The 15,141-nt window shown below is 40.2% G+C and overlaps 1 protein-coding gene across 1 annotated transcript in view; it reads right to left on the reverse strand.

The window, feature by feature from the left end:
- The window catches only part of GNB1 (guanine nucleotide binding protein (G protein), beta polypeptide 1), a 60,780-nt gene extending 45,954 nt beyond the window's left edge, over nucleotides 1-14,826 (reverse strand). The window contains exon 1 of the mRNA XM_006871726.1: nucleotides 14,776-14,826. The gene's annotated coding sequence lies outside the window, so the exon portion shown is untranslated. The remainder of the gene's footprint in view (nucleotides 1-14,775) is intronic.
- Between the last annotated feature and the right edge of the window lie 315 nt (nucleotides 14,827-15,141).

Below are 15,141 nucleotides of genomic sequence, written 5' to 3' on the forward strand. Positions count from 1 at the left end.
CAGGATCGGACATTGTTTCGTTCTGCTGTGCATGGGGTCGCTATGAGTCGGTTCTGACTCGATGGCACCTGACAACAACAACAAGCTGGGCTGGGAGCTGAGGGTGCCAGTGACTGATGTGCTGGGGACCTCAAGCAGCAGTATTAATGGATTGCCACACTCCCAGAGAGGCAAAGAGTCTCCTCTAAGTGAGAACACGGACCCAAAAATGGGAGTTCAAGGAACTAACAAGCCAGCCTTCCCTTGGGCATTAAAGGCTGAAAGCTGAGGTGGAAGAACTGCCTGTGAGTGTCACTCAGGCATCTTGAATGAGTAAAAAGGAATACCCACTGCTCCTACTCTTTGGGAAGGCAGATTAGTTCGCCGACACATTTTTAGAAACATTTCGGATCAAAACACTTGCTCCTTAAATCTAACTCAAGTGGATATTTCAGTCACATGGGCCCTTCCTATGGAAGAGCACCAGGCCTCCTTGGACAACTGAAGCCTGGCTGAACGTGAGTGCAGGAAAGGCAACACTCCTTCCCCGAGACATTTCATTCTTAAGAAAGATTCCTCCTCTGGTTTTCATGTACAAATTCTAAGGCCAGTACAAAATCCTGTCTAGCACCTCACACCCTATACACACACACTGTTGTTAAGTGCCGCTGAGTTCGTTACAACTCAGTTGGTGGATTTGAAGCACCCATCTTTCAGTTAGCAGTCCAGTGTTTATCTTACACAGCCACGCCAGGACTACACACACACTGTTGTTATTGCTAAGTGACGTCAAGTCGGTTCTTGAATGACTGAATGGTAACCAGTCCTGCAGGAGTAGTCTACGCTTAGGGCTGAATGCTCATGCTGCAGGGGCCCAACCAGACACAGAACCGTCCTGACGGAAGTATGCATATCACACAGTCGGCAGCACAGTGGACACCTGCCCTAAGTGAAGGACCGCTGCAGCAGAGGTAGAGTACATATGTTCACTCAGAGAAGTAGCTAAGCTTGAAGGAAGCAAAAAAACAAAAGAAAAAAAAACCCAATTTCTCTAAACCAACCGTTCACCCCAGCCGCTCAGCAGTCAAAGTCATCTGTGAACACAGAGAATGAGGAAAACAGAAGCCTGGCAATAGCCCATGGACACTGGTAGTGGTGGTGGTTATGTGCTGTGGAGTTGGTTCCAACTCATAGCGACCCTGAACAGGGTTTCTGAGGCTATAAATGTTTACAGGAGCAGAAAGCCTCATCTTTCTCCCAAAGAACAGCTGGTAGTGTCCAACTGCTGACCTTGCGGTTCACAGCCCGATTCGTAACCACTATGCTAAGGAAATGTGGTTAGTGGCTACTTGGGGGAAAAGGTGCAGGGTAGTGGGGCTTTTACTTCTTACATCATCCATTTAAATATGATTTGCTAGATTGTTTTCTCCCAAAAAAGTACATTCAGAAAGCTCCTTATAAGTGAGGACAGCACAACTTTTTCTCATGAACTCTGGACAGACCAATCTCTAAAGAAGGACATCATGATAGTAAAGGAAAGGGTCAGAGAAAAAGAGGAAGACCCTCAGTAAGATGAAGTGGCTGCAACAATGAGCTCAAACACAGCAATGACTATGAGGATGGCGTAGGACCAGGCAGTAGTTCCTTCATTGGGTTTTCTAGGAGTTAGAACCAACTCAGTGGCATCTAATAACAACATCTGGCACCACAGTCAAGGGACAATTCTTCCTTATACTTTTCAGTTTAAGAAAAGCTAACTGATACCAACTTTTCAATATTAGTAGATGAATAGTTACATATCACTCAACACAATTATGAAGACACTGTAATGTGGAAAGTTTATTGTTGTTGTTAAATGCTGTCAAGCCAGTTGCAACTCAAAGCAACCCTGTATAGGGTTTCCAGGAGGTGCTGGTGAGCTTGAACTGCCGACATTGTGGCTCAAACAGACACTGGCCACGCCAGTTGATGAACAATTATATATCATTAAAAACAATAATGAAGATATTGTAATAATGCGGAAAAAAAATGTTTAAGTGCCGTTGAGTCGGTTCCAATCCATAGCGACCCTATATAGGGTTCCCAAGGAGCTGCTGTTGAGCTTGAACTGCCAACCATGTAGTTCAACTGACTTTGCAGTCTGGTGCATTAACCCACAATGCCACACCAGGACTCCAGAAAAATGTTCAGCAGTTATTAAATGAAAATCAAAATATTGTTTTGTAGTTAATAGTTTTATCTACATCAGAACTATGCCGATTATAAAAAACAACTAAGACTAAAAGTGTTTGTTAGAAGTACTAGTCACTTGTTTTTCACCATTTCCTAAATTTATGACTTTGGTCATAAAAAAATGAATGTACATTTTAACTGTCTTACTCACATTTAATCGCTTTTGCTTTTTTCTTCACTAGCCTTTTTCCTCAGAACCTTCTGGAAAAGTCCCCCATCGGTCTCTGTGGTCTGGGCTGCCTCTCTTCTCCAGCCCAATGTCACTGCTAAGCTCTGCTGAGCTGAGTCAGCTTCCTTACCCGACCTAATTCGATAAGATGAGACCTACTGAGAGTTACCTCCTTTATGATCCACAGGTGCATTATCTTTTATTTAGTACCTGGTCTGAAAATACTTTTAATAAAAATTTAAGTAACTTAAAAAAGCAAGCTATGTGATGCAATCTGCCCCTACTTTAAAATAACCTGTGTGAATAAAATTGTTTCTCATTAGACTGTTTTTTATTTGCAATACCATGTGCTCTGGGAGGCTTCCCCATCATTTCATGGTCAAAACAATCATGGCCGCTATGAAGTCTAGGGGGACCTTCAATGGTGCCAAGACAGTCCAAGCAGTGACACTCAGGCTGCAGGCTTGTTGATGACAAATTTGGGCTCATGTACCAAAAGCTAATTCCAAGCTCTAGATTCATCACATACAAGGAACATGACTTTCTCTAAATCACTTTCTGCCTGACCTGTCATGGTAAAATGAGAATGGTCTTACCAACATCCCATGGTTAAAGAGAAAAGTCATCTGAATATGCTCTATAAACGTTTTACAAGGTTAATTCATTTAACAGTTCTTTCAACAGAACAGCCATAGGACATTGGGCACAGCAGGCCATCAAGACGTACGTGTGTGATCTCACCACACAGAAGGAGAGCCATTTCATGTCACCTGGTTACCAGCTGGCCAGTTGGCTCCACTTTGGGTCTCCTAGTGTCTTCAAGACTCAGACCTCTTACCATACATACCTAGGTCAAAGTCAGCCCCAGAGAGTGACCATGCTCACACTGGAAAATGTGCTCAGCCATTCTGAGACGCCTCAGAAAATTCTATTCCTTGTGGCTGGGGGCACTGAGAATTCCACATTAGAAGAGCACTGCCAATATCTGAGACTAGGGAACGTTTCCAGAGAGATGAGTTTGCATGAGGAATTTAAATTAACTTCAGCAGCTTTCCTATTTTTCTTTCATTTATAAGTCTTACATGTTAACTTTAAAACTGTGTCATCACCAGTAAGATTTAAAACTACTGAGTTGAACTGGACCCATATGGACTTTACAGGACAGAGTAGCACTGCCCCACTGGGTTTCCAGGGATGCAATCTTTACGGAAGCAGATTGCCACTTCTTTCTCCTACAGAGTGGCTGGTGGATATAAACCACAAACCTTTGGACTAGCAGCTGGGCACTTAACCACTGTGCGATCACAACATTTAAGACGGTGCAAATCTGAAGTGCATTTGAGAGTACTCAACTTAGTCTGTCTTCCTTAGTACATTACTCTCAACAATACTCTGAACTCAGGTAATCTGACAAAACTTCCATGATCAATACAGAGTCTGTAATTGCTAAACTCTGTGTAGAGCAACAAGAGTAGCAGATGCTCCATTCACTGTGAGTCACCAGAGCCTTCTCTGTGTTGGGCCTATCTGAGCCTCTGGGAATGATGCAAAGCAAGATAAGGCTGAGCTGTGGTTGAAATGAAAAAGAGATGATCAACAAGTCAACTAGAGGGGTCATTTCCGAGGGTGAACATGCCAAGAAGGCAGAGATGATGCTACTGTTTACAGGCAGGTGAGACTACCTCATGAAGGGCTAACAATTGAGCTGAAGTCAGATGAGTAAAAAGAACACTGCTGTTCATGTTTAAGATGCTATTTTCAGCAACGGTAACAGCCTTCAAAGAAACACCTTTTAAGATCTTGATGGCATCTATGAAGTTGTTAGGTGCCATCGAGGTGGTTCCAACTTATAGCAACCCTATCTATGTACAACAAAATGAAACACTGTCCACTTCTGTGCCATCCTCACAATCGTGGCTATATTTGAGCATACTGCTGTGGCCATCGTGTCAATCTAGCTCTCCTTCAGAGTCTTCCTCTTTTCCGCTGACCCTCTACTAACTTTACTAATAAGCACAATGCTTTCTTCAGGGACTAGTCCCTCCTGATCATTATGTCCAAAGTACATGAGATGAAGTCTCATCATCATCACTTTAAAGAGCATTCTGACAACTGTCTTTCTTCCAACACAGATTTGTTTGTTTTTCTGGTAGTCCATGGTACTTTTTGTCAGCACTTTGATTTAAATGTATTAATTCTTCACCTGTCTTCGTTATTCATTATCCAACTTTTGCATGCCAACACCATAATTCTTCTTAGGGCTTCCCCATTCACTGCCCAGCTTTTGCAAGCATATGAGATGATTGAAAATACCATGGCTTGGGTAAGATGTATCTTAGTCTTCAACATGACATCTTTGCTTTTTAACACTTTGCAACAGATTTATCCAGCACAATATGTCAACTGATTATTGACTGCTGCTTCTTTGGGAGTTGATTATGGAGCCAAGTAAAATGAAATCCTTGACAGCTTAAATATTTTCTATTTTACTATGATGCTGTTTATTGGTCCAGTTGTGAAGATTTTTGTATTATGTTGAGGTGTAAATCCATACTGAAGATTGTAGTTTTTGATCTCCATTGGTAAGTATTTTAAGTCTTCTTCACTTTCTGCATGCAAAATTGCTATCATCTGCATATTGCAGATTGTTAATGAGTCTTCCTCCAATCCTGATGCATGTTCTTCTTCATATAATCCAGGTTCTGGATTATTTGGTCATCATACAAATTGATAGGCATGGTGAAAAAATGCAACTCTGGCACCATGCAGTATATCCCCCTGTTCTTTTTGAATAACTGCCTCTTATCCAAGTACAGGTTCCACAGGAACAAAATTACATATTTTGGAATTCCCATACTTCCCAATGTTATCCATAATAACTCACACCTTTCTGATCTTGATGACACCTATTAAGTCATTTTTTTTAAAACATGGAATCTCTTGAACGCCTAGGATGACTTTTACAGGATAAACCACCTAGCTGCTTTTATAATACATAAGCTTCAAGGGAAAAACAAACAAATAAGCCAGCAGGAGCTATGGAGGTTTGAGATGGGGGTTGGAGTGCCATAGGGGGGAAAAGAGGTGCTGACAGATTAAAGCATTTAAGAGCTATACCAACCAACTGAATTCAGACCTCACTTGATACTATTCAAATAAACTATGAAGCCAAATCCAAACAAAAGAACCCAGGAAGCATAGCTAGAAGAGCTTTAGCAGGAAACGTGTGCCGGAAGGGATGCTGGGGGTGGTGAAGGAGTCACTGCTAACTTCTGAGTGTGTGGTAATGGCACTGTATTTGTTTACTGTGCCTTTACCTTGTAAAGCACACTACAGAACATTTACAAATAAAATATGTCTGGAGCTTGCTTCACAATAAGGAAGGAAGGAAGGAAGGAAGTAGGTGGGGCACTTGTAAAACAAGACTGGTCAAGAGCTGGTAACTGCTGAAACTGGATGGAGTTCCTTCAACTATTTTGCTGACTTTTGTATATGTTAAAAAAATTCCATTAGAAGCAGTTAAAAAAAAAAAAAAAGCCAGGGACTCTGACTCCTGATTCAACCCTAATTCTAGAGACTTTGGGGAAAAAGTAAGGAAAGTCTATGTTCGGTCTGGGTATGTGATGACATGAAGGAACTGCTGCTCTTCTGTTACGTGTGATGACAGGATTGTGGTTACTTTAAAAATGCTATTACTATAAGAAATTATGGATTTGTTTTAAAACACTGGACAAAAGGGTGGTGGTGATGTGCCATAGCATCGGTTTCAACTCATAGCGACCCAGTACAGGGTTTCTGAGGCTGTAAATCTTTACAGGAGCATAAAGCCTCATCTTTCTCCCACAGAACAGCTGGTAGTTTTGAACTGCTGACCTCAAGGTTCGCAGCCCGATTTGTAACCACTACACTACATGGGAGGGTGAAAAAAAATAAGGATGGAAAGAGCAGATTAAACAAAATTGGCCAAATTCAGGGTGATTAGTACATGAGGGTTTAGCATAATATTTTGATCTCATCTGTTTAACATGTCCTTAGCAAATCATGAGACTCTAAGGTTTTATATATGATGATACCAGGGCACGCCACGAACAAATCTCAGAACAAATGTTCTGACGTTTTTTCTGCAGTGATAACGAATTGCACTTCCACTTTACTTGGTAGGTTGTTACTGGGTTGTTTTTTTTTTTTTGAGAGAAAGATTCAACCCTACTATTTCTTAAATGTGAATGGTCAAATGTGTTTCACGTGATAAAAATTATTATTAAGTTCTAATAATAAATCATGAACTCTGATGGCAGTGTAATGTAAGTACTGGACTGCTAACCACATGTTTGGCAGTTCAATCCCACCAGCCGCTCCACAGAAGAAAGAGGAGACTTTTGTTAAGTGCTGTTGAATCAGTTCTGACTCATAGTGACCCTGCATAGGATTTTCAAGAAGCAGCTGGTGGGTTTGAACCACTGTCATGATTAGCAGTTCATTGCTTATCTTACAGCACCACATACCAGGACTCCTCTCAAGATTTACAGTCTGGGAAATCCTATATGGGGTGTCACTATGAGTTGCAACTGACTCAAGAGCATGTAACAACAACAATAATAAATTACCACTAGACCAGCTTCTATCAGGTAATACATATCAGAATATTTACTGAAATAAAAAGTAAACCATAACTGGAAATGAAATGATAACCAATGGTTATAAAAAACTAGACAAGATTGTTGGTGTTGTTAAACGCTGTCATATCTATTCCGACTCATAGCGACCCTGTATAGGGTTTCCAAGGAACAGCATTACCTTGCAGTCCAGAGCATTACCTCACAGTGCCACACTAGGATAGCTAATTATATTTTAAATTCTATTTGGCTTTAAAGTACCCAGAAAATTTCTATATGCTATTTGAAAACTGATAAGCTTATGTAACATTTTTTATTAACACTCAGTGTAAATAGCCTGCCCTCTATGTCTAAGATACCTTTCATGAGATTCCCCTATTTCTCAATTTTCAGGTGCAAATTTAAAGAAATAACTTATAGCCTCAACTTACTGTTTTTAACTGCCAGAAAATGTGTACACAGGAACTTTTATCTTTCACATTGTGCATTTATGACCACGTACATTTAACATTTATACAATCATGTATTAGTTTTATAAATAGAAATATAAGATATAAGAAACAGTCTATACATGAATGACTACATCTGCTTGTGGTCTACAGGACCTCCCTAAGGCCTAGTTGCATACTGTAGGAGAGAGGAGCCTCACAACTCAGGTTATCACATTTTAAAGAGAAAGGTCTTTATACTTTTAAAATCACAACAAACGACATGCTTATATAGTTCATAAAGTTACCGATGGCCTGATGTTATTTACACTCAAACTGAACGTGAGGGAACTGAAAGGTATTGTCCTAGGAAGTCTGCAAAACCTAGAAAGCACACTACAGTGGAGAAACCCACAAAGCAATAACATTCCAATCAGCTGCTGGATGGTCTTGACATCGCCAACATTGGCATCCCCTGATTTTCAAAGACTGCCAGTCCTTGTGTGGCAAACACAGTTGTAACAATATATTACCAAGTGATTTATTATCTGAAAAATCCCACCAACTACCTCAAAACATTAACAAAAAAAGTCAAGTCTTGTGGGTACAGTGTCCAGCTATGTAGCTTGTCTTATTATACAAGGCAAACAAAATTAGTTTTTGTTTAAGACATCTCATCCTCTCCACATATGTGTGCATGCCTGGTTGAGGAGGAAGCAGTATCAAAAATACAAATCTTAAAACTTTCTATCCTTAAACCCATAATCCAGAAGTTAGTTTGAGTCTTCCCTCCCACCTAAAAGGCCATGGCCAAGGTCCATTCATTTTCCTATTCAAGTTATTGGATTCCTAGTGTGGCTCTGGTAGCGTAGTGGTTACGAATCGGGCTGCGAACCTTAAGGTCGGCGGTTCGAAACTACCAGCTGCTCCGTGGGAGAAAGATAATAAGGCTTTCTACTCCCGTAAAGATTTACACCCTCGGAAATCCTGTACAGGGTCGCTATGGATCGAAACCGACTCGACGGCACTTAACAACAACAACAAGTGTGGCTCAAAGGTTTGCAAAGTTGGCAGTTCAAACTTACCAGCAACTCCTTTGAGACCCTAACAGGGTCGCTATAAGTAGGAACTGACTTGACAGTACTTAGCAACAAGTTTGGAGTCCTGGTGTGGCATCCAACTCGACAGCACTTAACAACAACAACAATGCAACTTATTTGGACCCTCATGTGGTGCTATAAGCACTGAACTAACAAAATTGACAGTTCAAACCCATCACATGTTCTACAAAAGAAGTATAATGCTTTCTGTTGCCATAAACATTTACAGCCTTGGAAACCCTACAAATGGTCAATATGCATTGAAGTCAACTTCATGGAACTGGGGATATACAAAATGTTAGTAAAAGCTTAAAATTTTTCAAAATATACTGTTACTGTACTAAATAATTTAAAATTCAGACTTACTTAATCTGCAATACAAATAGTATTTTGTTCAAGTTAGGAAAATCCTTGAACTAGAAAACCTTAAGACCTTTGTTTCCAGCTACCAGAGTGCCTAACTGATCCTGTATTCTAATCCAACACTTGTGGCATAGTCCTGGGAACCTTTCTACACTTCCCAGTGAGAGGAGATGAGAACACAGGGCCTAGCCCCTCTGTGGCCACACTGATATAGGTGGAGTGCTAGAACAGGAGAGCGGGGAAGAGAGGCTGCTCCAGGAAGACAGGTGCAGAGGACTTGTGCAGTAGAACTATTTTTAACTCTGCTGCTCCATTTGACCCACAGAAGACGGGGCCGGGAAGTACTTGGTACTTGTTGTCTATCTTAAGTTGCTGCTCCCAAAATCAATATCTATGGGCAGCTTTGATAAAAATAAGTGACTGCCAACTCACTAGACACAGGGAGCCTTTCATAAGCACCCCAGCCTATTAGCCCCAAAAGGCCAGACTTGCTTATGAAAGATTGTCACAATGTGACTAAAGTGTATCTGCCTATGAGCTTTTCGAAATTTTCTTCTCAATCTTTTCTCCTCAAAATGCAGCTAACTCTTTTACCCAAAGCCGATGAGCTCTGTAGGTGAAAAATTTGGTCGAACACTTGACTTTGCAGCCCAGGTCTCTTTCCACTTTATCTAACACTACAGATTATTCTTCCTTCTCACCTGAAGGCCAAGGCCAAGGTTTGCCCATTTTGAAAAGTGGGCTGTATCCATGTATACAAGATGTATGAATATAAGTACGTCAACAAAGGTGAACAGTGGCCTGACTTTTTGGGAACTAATGTTTCAATTTCAATGGCTTCAAGAAAGTGTACTTTCAAAGAAGTAGGGCAGAGGAAACAATAGCCAGAAAATTTAGGACAACTCTTAAGGTCCTTCTACTTATCTCCAAGATCCCAGGGACACAAATAGCTTCCTCATGGTGAGCATTAATTCACCCGAAGCTTGTTCTTCTTAAAACTGATTATACATTCAAACAGCTGATGAGGACTCTGGATTCATGGAAAGAGAGGGACTGGGTGCTGGCGGCCAGGAGGCAGGCTTGCAGAATGTGCCCTTTGGTGGTGTAAATTATTATATATTCCTGAGTGTTTCTATGTACATCTCCCCCACTCCACCCCACAAAAACAGAGGGAATGGAAGCAAATACTGTTGAATGATGATGCATAGAGGAGAGTGTAATCATTGCAACGAAACAATGGTATAAAGCTTATACTCTCCCATGTAAACTATCACTCAGTTTGCAATAAAAACTTAAAAAAAAAAAAAAAATGCAAGTAACTGAGAGCTTCCACCTCCCAAAAGCAAGTAGAGAAACTAGAAACATAATTCATACTAAGCAATATATACTCATTTCCTCTGAATATGTCTTGATTCTCACCAAACTGCCTTATGATGCTTCAAGACCTAATCGATTCAGTGAGCATAGTTCTGCAATGGTAGAGTACAGTCTGGCTGCTTTCTAACCAAGTCCAGTCCAGCGTGAGCCCCAGTAACCAAAAAAAAAAAACACACCTCATTTTAAAAAATCACCAACGCTCTTATTTTTACTAGACCAACGAATCTACAAGAATGACCAACAAATGTCTATTGCAGAAACAGCTTATAGAAGCTCTATGATTTCACTGCCTAGATCCTGACTGCTTCTGAAATAAAGGGAAGTTCATGATTTACTCCTAGGTTTTAGCAGTGATGTACTGAGCACTGTTGGGTGACAGGTACGTCATATGTATCCTTCCCATTCTGTGAGGGGGCCTAATCACCTATCCATATCCTAAATAAGAAGAAATGGAGACGCAGGTTGGTTACAGAACTTGCCAAGGTTCAGAGGCACAAGTGACAAAGTTGGAATTCTAACCCAGGCTAATTCCAGAGTTAACCATGCCATGTCCTATCGCTGCTCAATAACAGTTAAACCAAACCCACTATATCATGAGTTGATTCTGACTCATAGAGATTCTCTAGGACAGAGCAGAACAGCCTGATAGGATTTCCAAGGCTGTAAATCTTATGGAAATAGACTGCTACATGAGGGACTACAAAAAGAAAGCATACTTTCCCAGTCACTTGCCCCCTGACAGCAACATAGTGGAGGCTAACACCTCAGTAGTCTTCTGCCCTGAGCCAAGTACCAATACCTTTCATCGTTACATTGCAGAGCTCCTTCTAGGGCAAGCGATCTTAGTGTTTCCATTTCTAGAGAAAGCATCTCAAAATCACTTCCTACCTAAACACTATCCATGCAGGTGAGCCAGCTAATTAGGTCTCAGGGCCACCACCCACTAGCTCCTGATTAGCTCTTTTCATCAGGTATGCTTAATATGCCTCTAAGGCATATTAAAAATTAAAAAGAAACAGGTAAAATGAATTTTAATTATATACATTATTTAATCGAATATACCCAAAATATTATCATCTGAACATGTAGTTAATAAAACAATTATAAACAGATACTTCACATTCACTTTTCACAAGTGTTTTAAATTTGTGTGTTTTAGAGTTGGCACGCCTCAATTCAGACCAGCTGCATTTTAAGTGCATGCCAGCTACCAAAATCAACAGTGTTGCTCAGTACCCTATTTCAAAACTAAAGAATTCTCCCCTAAACTGAGCCCATTCCTAATCTCTTGATACTCACTTGAAGGTCAAGTCATTTTAACACCTTACTCAGGAGCAGGTACTGCCTCCAGTTTTCCCAGTCCAGTAACTGAGAAAGATGATGCTGTGCTCCCTGGTCCCTAGGATCTACCACTTCTTTGACATCTCCTAATAAATCCATTCCCTCACCTTCTAAATGGTGGCGACTAGGAAGTGACAGTCGTCCTTCACAGTGTGCGAGCATGATGTACTTAAAAACTGGCAACCCAAGGAATGGACTGGAAAGCCAGGGTTGAACCAGTTAAGAAGAGCAAGGAAAGTCATCCTCGACCATCTTGCAATCTTTAGAATCACAGAAAATGGCAACTGACTGCTGTTCTTTGAATTCTTACCTCTTGAACATCATGAAAAACATCAGTTCTTCCTCCACATCTAACCTCACTAGCCTATGGTTTGCCCACCCAGTACAGAGCTGAACATATACTTGGGAAGGGGTGGAGGTGAGTGTCAAAGAGTGTTCAATATCAGAACCCCTGCAAACACAAAGAGAGTTTCTGTGTAATGATCTCAGAGTTAAGTGTTACAAATTACTGATGCAGTCATATAAAACAAATGGCTCACATCTAGAAGGCAGGTGTTAACAGGAAAAGGCAGTGGGAAAACTAGAAACCATACAACATACACAACAAAGGAGAAGACACACCAAACACCTTTAAAGGGGCTATAAATTCCTCAAGTGTAGGAAAGAATGTGCTTTTACAGGCACTTCCTGCACATGACTAAGAGCACTTTCTAGTTTCCCATGGAAAGAAAGTTTGTATTGGCATCTGCATGCCCACCCTCCCTAACAGAATGGCTGGCTGTGGCACTCCTGCTGGGAGAGGCCATGTGGCATTTCGTGAAGGTGGTGGTTCCAGAACCTGACCTCAGGGTTCCAGTTCTGACTTCTCGAATCACCAGGTGGCCTTCTGAAGTTTTCAGACCTCTTTCTGCCTCCATTTTCTTGTCTGAACATGAAGACTGTGATAACACCCACTTCGCATTCTATGAGGATCTGGTAATAACCCCCAGAAGGCACTTGGAAGCCATGAATGGCACCACAGTGAATGAAAAAGCACTGAAACAATGAATCTGAAATAATGTAAATAACAGCTAGAAAACAACCTCCCCTCTTTTACCTACCACATTTCTTTACCACCTAAAGAAATCAAGAACATCGGTAACAGTAGCAACCAATGTAATAGGAGAGCTCATTAGGAAGGAAGGAACTTGAGAACTGCTTATATTATACTGCTTTATAATTGTGCATTTAGTTGTGTTTCTAAGGTTTTTTAAAAGTTTTATTGAGACATAATTGATACATAATAAACTGTACATATTAAATTGTAAGTTTTTAACATATGCATACATCCATGAAACCATCACAATGACTAAGATAATGAACATATTCATTAAGATAATGAACAGATGAATTTTTTCATTCACTGTGGTGCTACATTCAACACTCCCAAAGTTTCCTCATGACTCTCTGAAACCCCTTCCTCCAGTCCTGTCTCTACATTCCCAAGAACCACTCATCTAATCACTATGCATTACAGAATTATTTCATAGAATATTATATATAGGGTGTTAAGTGCCATGGAGTCAGTTCCAACTCACAGTGACCCTGTATTGGGTTTTCCTGGAGCTGCTTGTGGGTTTGAACCACCGACCTTTATATACATCGTGGTGGTGGTGATGTGCTGTGGAGTCGAGGATATAAATCTTTACGGGAGCAAAAAGCCCCATCTTTCTCCAGCGGAATGGCTGGTAGTTTCGAACTGCTGGCTGTAAGATTAGCAGCCCATCTCGTAACCACTATGCTACCAGAGCTCCTTTTTATATACATTGAACCATGCAATATGTACTTTTTTATGACCTAGCTTATGTTCAGCATAATTATTGTGAGATTTATCCATGTTGTAGCTGTATGTACACCTATTCATACAACATATGCTTCCATTCCTTTGAGTAATTATCACCGAGTAGAATAGCTGGATCACACTATTTTTTACATTTTAAGATACTGCAAACTGGCTGTGCCATTTTATCTCCCCCACTCCCCGAGTTTCACCGTAGTGTGAAGTGCTGTTGAGTTGGTTCTGACTCATAGTGACCCTGTGTAGGGTTTCTGAGGAGTAGCTGGTGGATTTGAATCACTAACCAGTTGGCTAGCAGTCCAGTGCTTATTCTACAGCACCATACCAAGACTCCTTTACCTTAGTAGGTATTTTTTGCAGTGGTATTTCACTGTAGTTTTAATTTGCAATTCCCTGATGGTGAAGAATGTTGAATATCTTGCTTTATCTATTATCTCTACTATTTTCCGGTGCAGTGTCTGCTCAAATCACTTGCCCTTTTTTATTATTATTTTTAAATTAGGTTGTTTGCTTTCTTATTGAGTTCTGAGAGTATTTTATATATGAAAGTCATCTAAAATATATGATTTGCTAATATTTCTGCCAGCCAGTGGCTTATCTTTTCAATCTTTTAACAGTCTTTCAAAGAACAGAAGTTTTCATTCTGATGAAGTTCAAACTAAAAAGGTTGTTTTGTTTGTTCATTTAATTTTCTTTGATGCCATATTTAAGAAATCTTGGCCTAACTCAAAGTTAAAACAATTTCCTACATTTTCTTATTTTGGGTTTTATAGTTAAGTCTATGATTCACTTGGAGTCCATTTTTTTGGAGATGGTTGGTATGAAGTTCAACTTTTGCATAGGATACCCAACAGTTCCAATACCCAATAGTTTATTCAGTTTTGTTTTGCTTTTTAATCATTTCAAGTGTACCAAGAATTGCAAGACCACTACAAAGAACAGTGTACCCTCACATACACTCACCCTCTATGTAAACACTCCATACAAAAGGGGCATGTGTGTTGAGGGGGCAGTCTGAATCATGTGCTCCTTAGCTGTACTTGTGTTACTACTAAGGTTTGATTTGAAAACAGGCACTCTCTTGTTTAATAAAGAAAAAATTTAGACAAACTGCTCTTTTCCAGAATTTCAAACATAAACTTTCTTGGGACCTTAAAACTTCCAGATGAACACTAAATGGAAGTTTAGAAATCTTCTGAGCAACACTTTGTTCTGAAGACTAAAGAGATGGGCAAAACGATGTCATCTGAAAACAAACCAACCAACAAACAGCGACAGAAATTTAAATGTTGAACTTCTAACAGCTGGAGGGGCTCAAGTACAGTAAAATTACCTTAATTCAGAAGTGCTTCTGGTCTGGTCTCCAATACATGTAAAACTGTCTGTAACAGAGAAAAGGCTCTATTTGCATCGCATTCAGACTGAGAAATAACACTCCTTTTTTACTAGTTTTATTTTCAGGAGCATACAAATTGAATCCTTTTCCCTAGTTCCATTTCTACCCCCATATTACTAACTAGTACTGCTATGTATTTGTTTTCCAGTGTGGAAATATTAAAGAAAGCAGATCTCAAAAATCCTTAGAAATGTCTGAGAGAAAATAATTCAATCTTTACATTGAAAATCATTGGGGGAGGGAAGGTTTCAGAATTCTGTTAACAGAAAAATTAGAGTAACAATAAAAATCACTGCAGTAGAA

This window comes from Chrysochloris asiatica, unplaced genomic scaffold (genome assembly GCF_000296735.1).
Source record: "Chrysochloris asiatica unplaced genomic scaffold, ChrAsi1.0 scaffold00173, whole genome shotgun sequence".
NCBI classification, from domain to species: domain Eukaryota; kingdom Metazoa; phylum Chordata; class Mammalia; order Afrosoricida; family Chrysochloridae; genus Chrysochloris; species Chrysochloris asiatica.